At 39.4% G+C, this 17,998-nt stretch overlaps 1 protein-coding gene across 2 annotated transcripts in view; it reads right to left on the bottom strand.

Annotated features, from left to right (window-relative positions):
• Window positions 1-12,488, bottom strand: part of LOC124112018 (serine/threonine-protein phosphatase 6 regulatory ankyrin repeat subunit B-like) — a 53,736-nt gene extending 41,248 nt beyond the window's left edge. Inside the window, exon 1 of one of the 2 annotated variants that reach the window (XM_048393019.1) lies at window positions 12,318-12,488. The gene's annotated coding sequence lies outside the window, so the exon portion shown is untranslated. Of the gene's footprint in view, window positions 1-5,103; window positions 5,247-12,317 lie in introns of those variants that run through there. The other variant, XM_048393022.1, reaches the window with a different exon arrangement.
• Window positions 12,489-17,998: the final 5,510 nt, after the last annotated feature.

The following is a 17,998-nucleotide window of genomic DNA, read 5'->3' as shown; positions in this document are numbered from 1 at the left end:
ATTCACCCAACTGAAATCCCCTTACCTCAAGTCAAGTCTAATTTCACCTTATATCCTGGTCAACATATATAAGTATACACCCTATACTTGAACATACTTTAAACATCCGCTGTCCTTATTAATTTACCTACGGTAGCCAAATTCCTTGTCACACTCAGTTGCGTCAGACAGAAAAATAAACTCACGGCAACTGATGATCTCAAGCAGGCATTGTCAGACATCGGGGTAGGCCTACAAGTCAGGACCTAGTGCTCCTTCAAGTGAAACTGTGTTCCCATCGTACAACAGAGTATGTTCTAGTTGTTCCTATCCACAAAATGTAGAAGCTCGTTGGTGATCAAGTCTACACAAACACTTCGGTTACCAGGAAACCAAACAATCAATATAGTCACGTGTGATACATTGCGCAAGTTTCATTGTCAACCTGTGCATAATCAATTACTTCCAGGGAATAGCACAAGGCAAGTCGATGATTTTGAGTACAGAGAAACTATGTAAGAGAAATCATTAAATATGCGGGTCTGTCAAAAATACATATGTAATAATATCATAAACAAAGCTTACAGATCAGAGACTATACATTCATTAAGAACGATACTGTATTTGTTGATATGTTGTTTTTAATGGTGTAACCTGTAAATACCAAGCATCTCAATTGGTTTTCCACATTCTTTAAACACACAATTAAAATAATTTCTTGTGTAATATTCAAGCATAAAGGGCAATACTTGAAATACCAATTGCAAAACGTCAACAATGTGAACTGTCGGGAACAATTAGCAGAACCCAGTGCCTCGCTTCACCATATCAGAAACGGCACCATATACCCGCACCCATTTAGTGGTTTACTATAACAATATAAGACATGTCATTGTTTAGGTGAAAAGATATATTCACCATACACCACATTTTACGTTACTGATAAAGGCGAAGGGTGTACTGGTTTACTGTCTGTACAAGATGCGCTGTAAGTTTTAAGATTGTACCGGCTTTGTCAGCGTACCTAGCAGGTTAGTTAAGGGAAGATCAGTTAAAAAAGAACGCTGTTAAGAGGCAAGGTGAAGCAAAGGCGTTTACCTCAAAACCACTCACACAATTTAAATGGATTTACTAAACAATCTAACTGCAGTTAAGAAGAATGTATTAATACCACAATACAAATAATTCATTATGACAATATGGCATTATTAATATGCAAAGTCATAATCACAAGTCGTATGATTCTCCAAATCCACATCAGACATTATTATTTCAAAATGGTACTGTAACCTGGGGTTACACACTCGGTTTTTATTTTATGTCATTAATAAATAATTAATAGAGAATGTTTTAATTTTTAAAAGAAACGTTATTGGACATGTAAACTTGTTTTACTTTGTGTATATGAATGTACTCGAGCTGTGTCAAACTAGGAGCGCAAGTAGCAAAGTATTTACTGTGATTAAAATATGGAAAAGACGACAAGAGACAGTATACCTGAAAGAGAAGGTATATCTTGGGTCTATGTAGGAATCAAATGATGACAGGATACAATGCGATTTATTTACGAGAGACTGGTAGAGTAAGTGTGGGAGGTAAGGCACGGGTGGCGTAGTTGGTAGTTTGGGAAGTGTTCAAAGGGGGGATAAATGGTATTGACCGAGGGAACCAGGTCCAAACCTTGTAGAAGTCACCAAGCGATTGGTTAATTAATCAATCTTGGGCTTGATAAGTTGAGTTACAAGGAGCAGACTGGTACGGGCCAGTGTAACTGGCGTTCTATGACGTCACGTTAATTAAATTTGGAAGATGGGAGAGGAAAGGTTGAGAATATAACGGGATCGAAAATCGGATATCAGACAGAACGGTTTGCGGGACAGAAATAGACAGGTCGGAGGTGATTGTGCTCCCAGTTGCAGATGTCATCATATCCCAATTGCTCGGATCGATGCTCATGATGTCAATCACAGGATTGTATGGACCAGACTCGATTATTTACTGACCACCGTCATATAGGTGGAATATTGCTGAGTGCAGCGTTAAACAACAAACAAACAGACAAACATTATAGATAAAACAGGGAGAGGCAACTCTCGAGGCTATGTCACATCAATTTACAAACACCACTGCCCTTCTACAACAATCACACGTGTTTTAAAATGCTTTGTCGATAAGCTACCTACTTTCACTGAAAACAGCTACTCACTTGAATCAATCAGATCACAAGCTCCACAAGCTCCTTCAAGTGTTCCCATCGTACATCAGAATTTTACTCTAGATCTTCCTATCCACAAAATGTAGAAGCTCGTCGGTGATCAAGTCTACACAAACACCTCGGTTACCAGGAGACCAAACAATCAATATAGTCACGTGTGAGACATTGCGCAAGTTTCATTGTCATCCTGTATATAATCGATAACTTCCAGGGAAAAGCACAAGGCAAGTCGATATTGAGTACAGGGAAAATAGGAGAGAGAAATCACGAAACATGTGGGTCTGATAAAAATACATGTGTAATAATATAAATAAAGCTTACAGATCGGAGATTTAATATTAATTAAGAACGAACTTCTTTTTGTTGACATGATGTTTTTAATGTTGTTACCTGAAAATACCTGACACCCCCATTGGTTTTTCGCACTCTTTCCCAAGAAATGGCTGTGGTTCTATTTATGATTTACATCACCCTATTATGAGGAGCAAGATAGAAAATCGAAACTCGGGCCTTGGAACAATCGATAAGAACATGAAGGGATGTATTACCAAGTTTATTTCATTTTCATATGGAATTCATTGTTACCTAGAGATCAGTAGGTATATTATAGTTTAAATGCATATGTCTTATGGGTTATAGGGTACACTTCAATCTGGTGATTCAGAACACATAGATTTAGGAAATATTTTCAAAATGGTACCCGTTACATTCAACGTACATAATAGTATTAAGAGTGAGTGAGTTGGATTTAGCGCCGCTTTTAAAAGTATTCCAGTTATATCACAGCATACCACTTCGGTGAAACCCACGAGCACGGTTATGGTGCTGACCGGGATTCGAACCTACAATCATAGGTTTCTGGCGTGCCCAAAGGACGCAACTCTGCACAGCGAATTGTGCGACGACTGGGCCACCCGTGCCCCTTCTTTAATAAGTAACAATTAGGAACAACCAAAGTTCCTGAGAATATCCGCAATGTATACACAAATGTGAATACGTCACTGGAATCAGTGAGAACTACATTTGGAATGGAACTCGAGTCTGTGGCATGCTTAGCGAACACATTTACTTCATGAACATCCTTGGCAAAAAACAACAACAACGCCACTGATTCCACAAGTTTGTTGTTTGAGACATCCAACGGACATGACCGTTGATACATGTCATCGATCCCAATTGCGTCGATCGATGATCATGATATTAGCACTGGATTGTCTGGTCCAGATTCGATTATTTTACAGACCGCCATCATATAGCTGGAATATTGCTGAGTGCGGCGTTAAACAACAAATCAATCAAATCAACTAAAATTCACTGGAGTGTAGCCTAAGTCATATAACGATTCTCGTTGACAATGGGCCACTGTGGTTTGGCTTCACAAAAGTATTCCAGATGAATAAATTATATCGTCAACTTGAACGTTGATGTGCAGTGATCAAACAACACCACTCACATAGCAGCCGCAAAAATATTTTCTTATGACAACGATAGTTTCATAGTTCGTTGGTGTCTGTTACTACGTAACTCTATACACATTTCATAACATTAACTGTGAATAACCATGAACACAACACCGGAAAATATCAGGAAAGAATTATTATACATGATTTTACTGCTTTACTGGACAAGGGGCGGTCGGGTAGCTTAGTGGTTAAAGCGTTCGCTCGTCACGCCGAAGACCGTTGTTCAATTCCCGACATGGGTACAATGTGTGAAGCCAAATTCTGGTGTCCCCCGCCGTGGTATTGCTGGAATATTGCTAAAAGCGGCGTAAAACCATACTCACTCACTCATGAGGATATACTTTAGGCGTGTTTGCTGGTACACTCTTGAATCAATGGAATAAAACTTAAGCATGTTATTTTCATGTAGGCAGAGTCCAATTAATGGAAGTATATTGAATTATCCTTACTTAAGTATATATTATCTGTCAAAGTTACAAATATGTTTCAGAACAGGGAGGGAAAAAGGCCCATATAAACATCATCATACCTAAAAAAAAACCTCAAATGTACAGCGCGTGTGTTTTGTGCATTAAAACATTTTGGACAGTATGTAGCTCCAAAACCTGTCAGTTAAAAAAAGTCAGATAGCTTTGACTACCATTCATGACTTATTCTTACGGAAAATGAGCCTTAGTAAATACAGGAAAAGAAGGTCTACAATTGCTACCAATACTGAAACCAACAGTTCATTTAGAAGTTAATGAGATTCTAGCTCATTGACTTGTGACCAAGGAAGTCGGGGGTAGGCAAGAGACAACAAAATTACAAGTCTTAACGAAACCTATCTGACAAACAAGTGCTGGCTCGTTAACAGGACTATCAACTGCATTATTCCAACAGAGATTTGAAAGCCATCAACCGTGATCAGCACAGTTTGTGTTTAATGAAAGAGATACAGATCTTTGTTTACTGAATAAACACATTGATCAATGTTCTGGAATATAAATAAACAAGATAATGAAGCTACATTGCCGCCCATTGCGTCCAGGAAATATCAGGTCTCTCTCTGTTGAGAATTTATATTTTTCTGTTTCCATGGCGACAAGTTTGATTTTGACTCTGTTCATATTTTAGTGTACCTGGCATAGAAATACAATGTTCTGAATCCCAATTTGTTGTTTAACGCCGCACTCAGCAATATTCTAGCTATATGACGGCGGTCTGTAAATAATCGAGTCTTGAACAGACAATCCTGTGATTGACATCATGAGCATCGATCCACGCAATTGGGATCGATGACATGCATCAACCAAGTCAGACAGCCTGACCACCCGATCCCTTTAGTCGCCTCTTACGACAAGCACAATCGCCTTTAATGGCAAGCATGGGTTGCTGAAGACATATTCTACCCCGGATCTTCACAGATCTCATACACAATTGCGTCAGACAGAACAATATACTCACGACAGCTGATGAGCCCAAGTAGGCAGTGTCAAACACTGAGGTGCAGGCAAAACTGAGTTTTCCACAGTACAGCTGAGTATATTCTAGTTGTTCCTTTCAAAATAAATGTAGAAAGTCGTCCATGATCAAGTCAAACACACACACCTTTGGTTACAAGGACAACAACCAATCAATATGTCACGTGTTATTGATTGCGCGTCTCAAAGCACTTTGTGTGATCATTCATTTCCCAGGAATAACCTGAGGCGAGTTTATTTCAGTCTGGGGAAATCAGGTAGGAGAAATCAATGAACATACATGTTTGTCACAAAATGTGTGCGATAATATCATGAATAAAGCTTACAGATCTGATACTTTATATTAGTTAACAACAATATTGTTTTGGTTAACGTGTTGTTTGTTACTGTTGTTACCTGTAAATACCTATCACCCCCATGGGTTTTCCCCACTGTTTCCCAAGAAATGGATGTGTTTATATTTTAATGAGCGCCAAATGAAATCGTTAAACTAGTCGTGGAGCAATCGATAAAACATGAGGGAATGTATTTAAACACATTCGATTTCATATGGAATGCAAAGGTATCTAGAGGTGAGGTGAGGTGAAATTGGGTTTAACGTCGCGTCCAAGATTATTGCACTTATATAGCGACGTGCATGCACGTGTGTGTGTCCGCTTGTACTAGTTCGGACCGATTTATAGTGCTAGCCCACTGAGGTACCATGCCACAGTTTAACATGAAAACCCCACTCAGACACAATATACTGACACCGAGACGACCAGTCCTTGTTTTAGCCCCTTAATGCCGAGCGCCAGACAGGGTAACAACAAGTACAAACTTGTAACGTCTTTTGGTATGACGCGGCCGGAAATCGAACCCCGGACCTTCCGCTACCCGGGCGGGCGCTCTACCTCTAGATTACGGAGGCGGTCCCTTTTCTAGAGATATATAGTTCTATGAATATGTCACTAAGGGATGTATAGGTACACATATGGGTACACATAGATTTAGAACAAATCTTGTAAATAGTCACTTGTTACATTCACCTTACATAATACCATTACCAAACAAAATATATCGATTTGTTCAGAAAATGGTGATTGAAATAGATATATTATCAGCTGATTATTCAAAAATCAAACTATTTCACACTTGTTTGAAATAGTATTCCAGTCCGGAGTAGTATTCCAATGGACTGTCCCCTTTTGGGCCTGGGATGGAATGTCCTCATCACCCCACTGCTGGTCGTAAAAGGCGACCTATTTGCCGTGGGCTGCGCCAATTTACTATCACAAGAGTTTAAACCACCAGCTTTTATAGTCCGGTAATTAAAGGTTTATATTTCATGAATGTACAACAAAATTTATGGAAAACTTTTTTTAACGCATTTCAGTTCCTTGATAGGTAGGTAGGTAATCTTTTTTATTTGTTTTTATTTCATGTCTCACCTCATACACATAAAACATATATACAGGTCACGTGATAAAATACATGTGATGAGCCATTCCGTATGATGATCAACATCAGACATCATAAAAATTGCGATTAACGTTGAACATAAAACTAACATATTTTTAGTAACATTTTTATAAAGGAGCAGTGTAAAAGTACATGTGCTTCATTTTCAACAACATCTTTACAATTAAAACATACCCTTTCTTCAAGGGGTGTATTATTATATCGCCCTGTCTCCACATGTAAGGGGGCTACTCCACATCGGAACAACGACAGGGCTCTTCTGTGGCGTCGGGGTATTCTCTCTGTAATGTATGGCTCAGCAGTAAACTCAGTCTTGAAAGTAGAGTAGTGTCTAAGTTTGTTACCTCCCTTGCCAGTCTTACTGTGAGCACAAGCTATCGTCTGCTTCCAGTCCTGCATATGTTGGTCGTAAACTGCTTCCCTGGCCCTGGCGACATTCTGTTTAATGTAGGTGCCGTTTGAAACTTCTTCTAATTCCAATAAGTTGAGTGCCTTTAGTTTATGTCGTATCTGCTTGGTCCAGGTGTTTTAATTTCTTTGGGCTTGTGTCTTTGTCCATTGGAAGATCGTGTATGTAAGACGATTTCTGCTGAGGCTATTCATTCTAGTATATACACGTATTGCACTTCCCCAAAGCTTGACAGGCGTGGGTGTCCATCCCATATCCCCCTCAACGGCAGCGTTAGGAGCTGAGTTTCGAAGGCCCATAAAAAACTTCATTGCTCTGTTTTGTACAGTTTTTTATAGACGGTTGGTTCCTTGTCCCCCATATAGCTGACCGTACTCAACCGACGACCATACCATGGTGTCGTACATCTTGGTATATGTACCTAAATGCATCCCTCCAATCGCCTTGAACTTCGAGATGAGTAGTCCCAGAGCGCGTGTGGCAGAACTTAACACAGCTTTCTCCATGCGTGAATAGTCTAAAAACTCTGTAATCAGGAGTCCAAGGTACCTATAAGTGTCCGAAAGATCTAAGATAATTGTTCCACAGTGAAATTCCTGATCAGTTCTTGGCGTCGATAAACTTCTGCAATGAATAACTTTAGATTTTTCCTGATTCACCGACATCTTGTTAACACAGCAATAATTATTGAAACAGTCTAAACGAACATTTAGGTCCGCTTCATTCTCCGCTAAGATCACTATATCGTCTGCATATGCTAACACACATACCTTGTCTCCATCTATAGTTACACCGATATCCAGTCCCTTCAGTGTGATAAGCAAGTCATTTATATACATGTTAAATAATAAAGGGGATAGTAGGCACCCCTGTTGAAGACCACACTGTACATTAACCACTGGGAGAGCTTCCCGTATATCCTGATGCATGTTTTCACGTTCTTGTATAACGATTGAAGAGCAACATATATTCTTCCATTAATACCAGCTTGTGACAGTCGTTTCCATAGAATATCTCGGTTTATTGTGTCATACGCCTTTTTAAAATCTATAAAAGCTAAAAACGTTGATTTCTTGAGTGATTTCAGTGACTCCATTATAGAGGTGAGTGATGATAGGTGTTCTACAGTAGATCGTCCTTTCCTGAAACCGTTCTGTTCGTCTGCTATGATGTCGTTGTTTTCTGCATACTTATACAATCGGGCATTTAAAACAGAACAATACAGCGGGGATGTTATCACAACCAGGAGCCTTATTTCTGCTTGCTGATCTTACCGCCTCAAACACTTCCTCGTATGTAAATGTTTTATTGATCTCGAGGCTGTCTGCATCATGAGAAGGTCCCTCTTCTTCACCTGGGCTGACTTTCTCCTCAGGGGTATTTGAAGTTTCACCATTCAGTAGAACACTGTACTTGTCTCTCCAGGTGTTCAGCACAGTCTCTTTATCAGCAGATAGACTGCCGTCCTCTAGTCTCACCTCCATTGATACAGATTGAATTCTGTTGTATACCACCCCTATCTTTCCAATCTTCTTCCAAAAATCGTTCTTGTTTTCTTCACATAGGTTTTCCAGCTCAAACAGGCATTCTGTGTTATAGTTACATTTACATTTTCTTGTCTCCTTGTCGAATATCTTCCTTTTATGAGTGAATATCTCACGAAGACGGCGTTTTCTAACTGTTTTACACTTACACCATTCACTTTCTGCCTTACACATGTCAGTCCACAGTTCCTTAAGTGTATTATTCCACCATGGTTTCTTCCTCAACCGCCTCCTCTTGTTAGGTCCCCATGTAAAGGTGAGTTTTCTGTTAGGTAGAGTTCGATCCATCTCCTCTCTCACTGTACAGGTAAAACTATTGTAGGCCGCATCAATATCAGATTGATGACAGCTAGAAGCTTCCAGTTTATTGATGGTTTCATGGAGTATATGTTCACAGTTAGTTGAACTCATAAAAGTGTCAGGCACAGTTGATACATCATATTTAGTCATACACTGAGAATTGGTAACGCATTCTTGAACATGATCACTTATAGACACAGAAGGTAGTTTCACAGTCCATGATAGAAACGAATGGTCCAGTTTGGTTATGGCTTGAACACTGACACACCCTACACCCCCGCTGCTTCCACCAGGTCAGATACACGTGTCACCTTGAAATCTGATATACTATTCATATTCTCATATGGATATATACAATAATCGACAACAGATGCCCCCATTGAATGAAACACAAGTAAAATCATTCTTTACATTATTTCTACCATTTGAAATACAAAAAATAGCACTGATAAGGAAATCTATAAAAAGCTGTCCATAACTATTTCTAACTAAATCAATAGTTTCTCTTGGTGGTAGAACATCCAGTCCTTCAATATAGTCCAGCAGATTTCCACATCTGCTGTTCATATCACCACATATATAGCTAATATTTTGCACATGGTAAGTGGATATCTGTGATAACAGAGTGTCGTAAAAGTCGGCTGCATCGATGCCTCTGGTCGAACACTCTGGGGGTAAGTAGCACACACATATACAGAAACTGCAAGTCGTATCAGTCTTGTGGTTAAGCTCTAACCACATTATTCCATCATATTCAGTATCTAAAACAGTCACATCAAAATTTAGTAAAAACTCATTTTTAATTAAAAAACCCACACCGCCAGACCCGCGTTTCGCGCGTCGATGCTGATTTTTTTCTGTTGTGTCCAAACCACGTGTAATCTGGCACATTTAGAGTTTTATTCACAGTTAGGTGCGTTTCAGCAACGCCAATAATGTCTAAGTCAAGATGTGATACACAAGTTGATCTCAATTTAAAATCATCAGAAATATCGTCATTTACCCATCCGTTAACATTCCAGAACCCGCATGAGGCCTAATGATAGTACGTCGATCTGTTAGCTCCGCCCATGTACCCTCGGCTGTGACTGGTGTGTCCTCGTCGTGGCGTCCGATTGGTTGATTCGGTGTTGTCACGTGATGTTTGTTGATAAACAATATCCCGAACAAGTGTGTCGCGTTAACGTTGTCCTTGTCTGTCGTGTCGTGTAGATGTCTCCCCTCGCTGCGTCTCACCGCCTGTGTCGCTGTCGTCGTTGTAGCGTTGTCGTTGTATGCGTCCACCCATGAACCTGAGGTCTTCGTTCCCCATAGAGTCCACCAACATCTTGAAGTTGGACTCCATTCTGCGTTGTTGGTGACTCTTGTCCGGTGTCATGAGCACGTATGTGTATCCTCGATCTTTGAGCATTTTCTTGTCTGTTAAGATGCATATTTATCATCAAGTGATCGACATCTCGCTACGATCACACCGGGGTACCGGCTGTGTCTCGATGTTTTCCTCTCGGCACTGACAAACTGTACATCTCGTGCTTCATTCCCTCTTTTACTACGCTGTTTACTTTGTCAGAGAAATCATTAAATATGCGGGTCTGTCAAAAATACATCTGTAATAATTTCATAAACAAAGCTTACAGATCAGAGACTATACATTCATTAAGAACGATACTGTATTTGTTGATATGTTGTTTTTAATGTTGTTACCTGTAAATACCGAGCATCTCAATTGGTTTTCCCCATTCTTTAAACACACAATTAAAATATTTTCTTGTGTAATATTCAAGCATAAAGGACAATACTTGAAATACCAATTGCAAAACGTCAACAATGTGAACTGTCGGGAACAATTAGCGGAACCCAGTGCCTCGCTTCACCATATCAGAAACGGCACCATATACCCGCACCCATTTAGTGGTTTACTATAACAATGTAAGACATGTCATTGTTTAGGTGAAAAGATATATTCACCATACGCCACATTTTACGTTACTGATAAAGGCGAAGGGTGTACTGGTTTACTGTCTGTACAAGATGCGCTATAAGTTTTAAGATTGTAATGGCTTTGTCAGCGTACCTAGCAGGTTAGTTAAGGAAAGATCAGTTAAAAAAGAACGCTGTTAAGAGGCAAGGTGAAGCAAAGGCGTTTACCTCAAAACCACTCGCACAATTTAAATGGATTGACTAAACAATCTAACTGCAGTTAAGAAGAATGTATTAATACCACAATACAAATAATTCATTACGACAATATGGCATTATTAATATGCAAAGTCATAATCACAAGTCGTATGATTCTCCAAATCCACATCAGACATCGTTATTTGAAAATGGTACTGTAACCTGGGGTTACACTCCCGGTTTTTATTTTATTTCATTAATAAATAATTAATAGAGAATGTTTTAATTTTTAAAAGAAACGTAATTGGACATGTAAACTTGTTTTACTTGGTGTATATGAATGTACTCGAGCTGTGTCAAACTAGGAGCGCAAGTAGCAAAGTATTTACCGTGATTAAAATATGGAAAAGACGACAAGAGACAGTATACCTGACAGAAGGTATATCTCGGGTCTATGTAGGAATCAAATGATGACAGAATACAATGCGATTTATTTACGAGAGACTGGTAGAGTTAGTTTGGGAATTAAGGCACGGGTCGCGTAGTTGGTAGTTTGGGAAGTGTTCAAAGGGGGGATAAATGGTATTGGCCGAGGGAACCAGGTCCAAACCTTGTAGAAGTCACCAAGCGGAGGGTTAATTAATCAATCTTGGGCTTGATAAAAAGTTGAGTTACAAGGAGCAGACTGGTACGGGCCAGTGTAACTAGCGCTCTATGACGTCACGTTAATTAATCTTGGAATATGAAAGAGGAAAGGTTGAGAATATAACGGGATGGAAAATCGGATATCGGACAGAACGGTTTGCGGGACAGAAATAGACAGGTCTGAGATGATTGTGCTCCCAGTTGCAGATGTCATCATATCCCAATTGCTCGGATCGATGTTCATGATGTCAATCACAGGCTTGTATGGACCAGACTCGATTATTTACTGACCACCGTCATATATGTGGAATATTGCGGAGTGCAGCGTTAAAAAACAAACAAACAGACAAACAGTATAGATAAAACAGGGAGAGGCAACTCTCGAGGCTGTGTCACATCACTTTACAAACACCACTGCCCTTCTACAACAATCACACGTGTTTTAAAATGCTTTGCCGATAAGCTACCCACTTTAACTGAAAACGGCTACTCACTTGAATCAATCAGATCATAAGCTGTACATTCATTTACATAACAAGCAATTCACTCAACTGAAATCCCCTTACCTCAAGTCAAGTCTAATTGCACCTGATATCCTGATCAACAGATTAAAGTATATACCCTATACTTAAACACCCGCTGTCCTAATTAATTTACCTACGGTAGCCCAATCCCTCGTCACACTCATGATCAGTTGCGTCAGACAAAACATAAACTCACGGCAGCTGATGATCTCTAGCAGGCAGTGTCAGACAGCGAGGTACAGGTCAGAACCCACAGTGCTCCTTCAAGTGTTCCCATCGTACAACAGAGTTTATTCTAGATCTTCCCATCCACAAAATGTAGAAGCTCGTCGGTGATCAAGTCTACACAAACACCTCGGTTACCAGGAGACCAAACAGTCGATATAGTCACGTGTGAGACATTGCGCAAGTTTCATTGTCATCCTATATATAATCGATAACTTCCAGGGAATTGCACAAGGCAAGTCGATTTTGAGTACTGGGAAAATAGGAGAGAGAAATCACGAAACATGTGGGTCTGATAAAAGTACATGTGTAATAATATGAATAAAACTTACGGATCGGAGATTATATATTAATAAAGAACGAACTTGTTTTTGTTGACATGATGTTTTTAATGTTGCTACCTGAAAAAACCTGACACCCCCATTGGTTTTTCCCACTCTTTCCCAAGAAATGGCTGTGGTTCTATTTATGATTTACATCACCCTATTATGAGGAGCAAGATAGAAAATCGAAAATCTAGCCTTGGAACAATCAATAAGAACATGAAGGGATGTTTTACAAGGCTTATTTCATTTTCATATGGAATTCATTGTCATCTAGATATCAGTAGGTATATTATAGTTTATATGCATATATCTTTATGGGTTATAGGGTACAATTCAATCTGTTGATTCCGAACACTTAGATCTAGAAAATATTTTCAAAATGGTACCCGTTACATTCAACGTACATCATAGTATTAAGAGTGAGTGAGTTGGGTTTAACGCCGCTTTTAACAGTATTCCAGTTATATCACAGCATACCACTTCGGTGAAACCTACGAGCACAGGTATGGTGCTGACCGGGATTCGAACCCACAATCATAGGTTTCTGGCGTGCCCAAAGGACGCAACTCTGCACAGCGAATCGCGGCGCCTCTCACGCCTTGGCCACCCGTGCTCCTTCTTTAATTAGTAACAATTAGGAACTACCAAAGTTCCTGAGAATATCCGCAATGTATACACAAATGTGAATACGTCACTGGAATGAGTGAGAACCACATTTGGAATGGAACTCGAGTCTGTGGCATGCTTAGCGAACACTTTTACTGCAAGAACACCTTTGGCAAAAAAAAAAAACAGCGCCACTGATTCCAAAAGTTTGTTGTTTGAGGCATCCAACGGACATGACCGTTGATGCATGTCATCGATCCCAATTGCGTCGATCAATGCTCATGATATTAATCACTGGATTGTCTGGTCCAGACTCGATTATTTTACTGAGTGCGGCGTTAAACAACAAATCAATCCAATCAACCAAATAATTATATGTGTTCCAATGGTACATGTTAATATCGAATATTCTGGAGTGAATCCAATGTTATAGAGTGAAACACAATGATCACCAGCTTCTCGTTGTCAATTGGCCACTGTGGTTTGGCTTCACAAAAGTATTACAGATGAATATATTATATCGTCAACTTGAACGTTGATTTGCAGTGAACAAACATCACCACTCACATCTTGGCCGCAAAATATATTTTGTTGTGACAACGATATTTTCATGGTTTGTTGGTGTCTGTTGCTACGTTTCAACTGTATACACATTTCATAATATTGACTGTGAATAACCATGAACACAACACCTGAAAATATCAGGAAAGAATTATTATACATGATTTTACTGCTTTACTGTACAAGGGGCGGTCGGGTAGCCTAGTGGTTAAAGCGTTCGCTCGTCACGTCGAAGACCGTGGTTCGATTCCCGACATGGGTACAATGTGTGAAGCCCATTTCTGATGTCCCCCGCCGTGATATTGCTGGAATATTGCTAAAAGCAGCGTAAAACCATACTCACTCACTCATGAGGATATACTTTTAGCGTGTTCACTAGTACATACGTGAATCAGTGGAATAAAACTTAAGCATGTTATTTTCATGTAGGCAGAGTCCAATTAATGGAAGAAATATTGAATTCTCCTTACTTAAGTATATATCAACTGTCAAGGTTACAAATATGTTTCAGAACAGGGAGGGAAAAAGTCCAATATAACATCATCATACCTAAAAAAACAACTCAAATGTACAGCGCGTGTGTTTTGTGCATTAAAACATTTTGGACAGTATGTAGCTCCAAAACCTGTCATTTAAAACAAGTCAGATAGCTTTGACTACCATTCATGACTTATTCTTACGGAAAATGAGCCTTAGTAAATACAGGAAAAGAAGGTCTACAATTGCTACCAATGCTGAAACCAACAGTTCATTTAGAAGTTAATGAGATTCTAGCTCATTGACTTGTGACCAAGGAAGTCGGGGGTAGGCAAGAGACAACACAATTACAAGTCTGAACGAAACCTATCTGACAAACAAGTGCAGGCTCGTTAATAGGACTATCAACTGTATTATTCCAACAGAGATTTGAAAGCCATCAACCGTGATCAGCTTAATTTGTGTTTAATGAAAGAGATACAGATCTTTGTTTACTGAATAAACACATTGTTCAATGTTCTGGAATATAAATAAACAAGATAATGAAGCTACATTGCAGCCGATTGCGTCCAGGAAATATCAGGTCTCTCTCTCTCTCTCTCTCTCTCTCTCTCTGTTGAGAATTTATACTTTTCTGTTTCCATGGCGACAAGTTTGATTTTGACTCTGTTCATATTTTAGTGTACCTGACATAGAAATACAATGTTCTGAATCCCAATTTGTGGGGGTGGGGGGTTGTCATTGTTGTTTAACGCCGCACTCAGCAATATTCTAGGTATATGACGGCGGTCTGTAAATAATCGAGTCTTGAACAGACAATCCTGTGATTGACATCATGAGCATCGATCCACGCAATTAGGATCGATGACATGCATCAACCAAGTCAGACAGCCTGACCACCCGATCCCTTTAGTCGCCTCTTACGACAAGCACAATCGCCTTTAATGGCAAGCATGGGTTGCTGAAGACATATTCTACCCCGGATCTTCACAGATCTCATACACAATTGCGTCAGACAGAACAATATACTCGCGACAGCTGATGAGCCCAAGTAGGCAGTGTCAAACACTGAGGTGCAGGCAAAACTGAGTTTTCCACAGTACAGCTGAGTATATTCTAGTTGTTCCTTTCAAAATAAATGTAGAAAGTCGTCCATGATCAAGTCAAACACACACACCTTGGTTACAAGGACAACAACCAATCAATATGTCACGTGTTATTGATTGCGCAAGTCTCAAAGCACTTTGTGTGATCATACATTTCCCAGGAATAACCTGAGGCGAGTTTATTTCAGTCTGGGGAAATCAGGTAGGAGAAATCAATGAACATACATGTTTGTCACAAAATGTGTGCGATAATATCATGAATAAAGCTTACAGATCTGATACTTTATATTAGTTAACAACAATATTGTTTTGGTTAATGTGTTGTTTGTTACTGTTGTTACCTGTAAATACCTATCACCCCATGGGTTTTCCCCACATTTTCCAAAGAAACGGCTGTTTATATTTTAATGAGAGCCAAATGAAATCGTTAAACTAGTCGTGGAGCAATCGATAAAACATGAGAGAGTGTATTTAAAAACATTCGATTTCATATGGAATGCAAGGTATCTAGAGGTGAGGTGAGGTGAAATTGGGTTTAACGTCGCGTCCAAGATTATTGCACTTATATAGCAACGTGCATGCCCGTGTGTGTGTCCGCTTGTACTAGTCCATTTATAGTGCTAGCCTACTGAGATACCATGCCACAGTTAAACATGAAAACCCCACTCAGACACAATGTACTGACTCCGAGCCGACCAGTCCTTGTTTTAGCCCCTTAATGCCGAGCGCCAGACAGGGTAACAACAAGTACAAACTTGTAACGTTTTTTGTTATGACGCGGCCGGAAATCGAACCCCGGACGCTCTACCTCTAGACCACGGAGGCGGTCCCTTTTCTAGAGATATATAGTTCTATGAATATGTCACTAGGGGATGTATAGGTACACATAGATTTAGAACAAATCTTGTAAATTGTCACTTCTTACATTCACCTTACATAATACCATTACCAAACCAAATATATCGATTTGTTCAGAAAATGGTGATCGAAATAAATATAGTATCAGCTGATTATTCAAAAATCAAACTATTTCACACTTGTTTGAAATAGTATTCCAGTCCGGAATAGTATTCCAACGGACTGTCCCCTTTTGGGCCTGGGATGGAATGTCCTCATCACCCCACTGCTGGTCGTAAAAGGCGACCTATTTGCCGTGGGCTGCGCCAATTTACTATCACAAGATTTTAAACCACCAGCTTCTATAGTCCGGTAATTAAAGATTTATATTTACATGAATATACAACAACATTGACGGAAGCCTTTTTTTTAACACATTTCAGTTCCTTGATAGGTAGGTAGGTAATTTTATTTTTTTTATTTCATGTCTCACCTCATACACATGAAAAAATATATACAGGTCACGTAATAAAATACATGTGATGAGCCATCCCGTATGGGATTATGAGAGAGACATTAGAACGTAAAATGATACACAGACATAAAATATGGAATAAATATATATACGTTATTAAAAAGGGTAAATAGCATAAAATATTTATAAAAGTTTAAGATGTATATAAAAGTAATTTTCTAACATCTAAGACATCCATGCAGGTTTTGGCAGTAACTTTAAAAATATATGGGCATGACATAATAAAAGCTAACTGATCAACATCAGACATATAAAAATTGGCATTTAACGTTGAACATAAAACTAACATATTTTTAGTAACATTTATATATAGGGGCAGTGTAAAAGTACATGTGCTTCATTTTCCACAACATCTTTACAATTAAAACATACTCTCTCTTCAGTGGGTGTATTATTATATCGCCCTGTCTCCACATGTAAGGGGGCTACTCCACATCGGAACAACGACAGGGCTCTTCTGTGGCGTCGGGGTATTCTCTCTGTAATGTATGGCTCAGCAGTAAACTCGGTCTTGAAAGTAAAGTAGTGTCTAAGTTTGTTACCTCCCTTGTCAGTCTTACTTTGAGTACAAGCTGTAGTCTGCTTCCTATCCCGCATATGTTGGTCGTAAACTGCTTCCCTGATCCTGGCGACATTCTGTTTAATGTAGGTGCCGTTTGAAACTTCTTCTAATTCCAATAAGTTGAGTGCCTTTAGTTTGTGTCGTATCTGCTTGATCCAGGTGTTTTAATTTCTATGGGCTTGTGTCTTTGTCCATTGGAAGATCTTGTATGTAAGACGATTTCTGCTGAGGCTATTCATTCTAGTATATACACGTATTGCACTTCCCCAAAGCTTGACAGGCGTGGGTGTCCATCCCATATCCCCCTCAACGGCAGCGTTAGGAGCTGAGTTTCGAAGGCCCATAAAAAACTTCATTGCTCTGTTTTGTACAGTTTTTATGGACGGTTGGTTCCTTGTCCCCCATATAGCTGACCGTACTCAACCGACGACCATACCATGGTGTCGTACATCTTGGTATATGTACCTATATGCATCCCTCCAATTGCCTTGATCTTCGAGATGAGTAGTCCCAGTGCGTGTGTGGCAGAACTTAAAACAGCTTTCTCCATGCGTGAATAGTTTAACAACTCTGTAATCAGGAGTCCAAGGTACCTATAATTGTCCGAAAGATCTAAGATAATTGTTCCACAGTGAAATTCCT

Source organism: Haliotis rufescens, unplaced genomic scaffold (genome assembly GCF_023055435.1).
Source record: "Haliotis rufescens isolate VD_foot unplaced genomic scaffold, xgHalRufe1.0.p SCAF_110, whole genome shotgun sequence".
NCBI lineage: Eukaryota > Metazoa > Mollusca > Gastropoda > Lepetellida > Haliotidae > Haliotis > Haliotis rufescens.
Note: the sequence above shows the minus strand (reverse complement) of the source record. Positions and strands in the feature narration are given on the sequence as shown.